Source organism: Pteronotus mesoamericanus, unplaced genomic scaffold (assembly GCF_021234165.1).
Source record: "Pteronotus mesoamericanus isolate MK-2021 breed Mesoamerican mustached bat unplaced genomic scaffold, CSHL_Meso_final scaffold_85, whole genome shotgun sequence".
NCBI classification, from domain to species: Eukaryota; Metazoa; Chordata; class Mammalia; order Chiroptera; family Mormoopidae; genus Pteronotus; species Pteronotus mesoamericanus.
The window spans coordinates 52,068,828-52,070,764 of record NW_026555329.1 but is presented as its reverse complement, the minus strand read 5'-3'; the positions used below and the strand labels follow the sequence as shown (position 1 = coordinate 52,070,764).

General features: G+C 31.6%; 1 pseudogene; it reads right to left on the bottom strand.

Moving 5' to 3' along the window:
* Window positions 1-619: 619 nt before the first annotated feature.
* On the bottom strand, window positions 620-765 carry LOC129063606 (uncharacterized; annotated as a pseudogene).
* Between the last annotated feature and the right edge of the window lie 1,172 nt (window positions 766-1,937).

Sequence of the window (1,937 nt, the reverse complement as noted above, 5' to 3'; positions counted from 1 at the left end):
CAAAGAAAGAATTATAAGTTAATATCTCTGATGAACATAGATGCCAAAATCCTAAAGAAAATATTAACAAACCAAATTCAACAATACATTTAAAAGAGTATACAACATGATCAATTGAAATGTATTCCTGTGATTCAAGGTAGGTACAATATTTGAAAAGGAATTAATGTGATATACTAAGTAAAAAAACTGAATGATGAAAGTCATATAATCATATCAATGAATGTAGAAAAATCATTTGACAAGATCCAGCACTCATTTATGATAAAAACCCCCAACAAAGTGAGAATAGGGGAAACATTACCTTAATATAGTAATGACGACACATGACAAGCCCACAGTGAACATCATCCTCAAAGGGGAAAAATTAAAAAGAAAATTGTCTCAAGATTAAAAACAAGATAAGGATGTCTGCTTTCATCACTCTTATTCAATTATTCAATCACACAAGAGTTAAAAATAAAAGGTACCCAAATTGGAAAGGAAAAAAATCAAAACTGTCATTATTTGCTGATGACATGATACCATATGTAAAGAACCCTAAATATTCTACCAATAAGCTACTAGAATTTAACAAGTAATTCAGTAACATAGCAGGATACTAGGTAAATATTCAGAAATCAGTTGCTTTTTTTATACAATGATAACAAAGTATCAGAAAGGGAAACTAAGAAAACAAGCCTACTTACAGTAGCATCAAAAATAAAAATAAATTGATAAGAACAGATACTACACATGATCTTAGCCAAAAGGCCGAGAAGCGATATCACCTGTAAGCGGAATCTAACCAACAATACAAAGATGCAAGGAAAATAAGACCAACAACACTGAAAGGAAAAGAAACGAACAGAGACAAGAGGGATGGAGGGAGTGGGAGACAGGGGGAATGGAAGGGAATGGGAGGGTCAGGGAACGTGTAGCAAGGTCTCATGGACAAAACCAAAGGGAAAGGATTGAGGGAGGGAGGGAGAGAGGGGGCAGGGAAAGGTGGTGGGGGGAAGGCTGAGACAAATGTATTTGAAAAAATAAAAGAAAATAAATTTAAAAAAATAAAAATAAAAAATAAAATAAAATACCAAAAATAAGTTTAACCAAAGAAGGAAATGATGTGTTTGCAAAAAAAATTATATGACAGTGAAGAAAGAAATTGAAGATAAAAATAAATGGAAGCATATTCCATGTTCATCAATAGAAAAAAAATTAACTTCATTAAAATGTCCACAACTCAAAGACATCTACAAATCCTGTTAAAATACAAACAGTGTTTTTCACAAATATAAAACAAATAACCCCAAAATTTATATGCATCCTCAAAAGATTTAGAATAGCCTCAGCAATCTTGAGGGGAAAAAAGAAGGAAAGTTGGAGTTATTATTTTACCTGATACCAAGTGATAATACAAGGTTATTGTAATCAAATCAGCCTGGTACTGGCATAAAAATAGATATATAGATCAATGGAACAGAATAGAGAGCCCAGAAAAATACACATCTATTTGGTCAATTAATATTTGACAAAGGAGGCAAGAACATACATAGGGTAAAGACAGTCTATTCAAGAAATGGTGTTAAATAAATTGCACAGATACATGCAAAAAAATGAAACTAGAACTTTCTTACACCATATGCAAAAACAAACAAACAAACAAACTAACAAACAAAAACTCAAAATGGTTTAAGGACTTAAATGTAAGACTTGATGACATAAAAATCCTAGAAGAAAACACAAGCATAGGCAGCAAACCTCCAACATTTATCTTGGTAATATTTTCTGCTATATATGTTTGGTCATGGGAAACAAAAAATAAATAAATAAACAAATGAGACCGCATCAAGCTAAAAATCATTTTGCACAAGAAAATAAACCATCAACAAAACTAAAAGACAGCTTACTAAATTAGGGAAGATATCTGCCAATGATGCATGCTACAAGGAGTT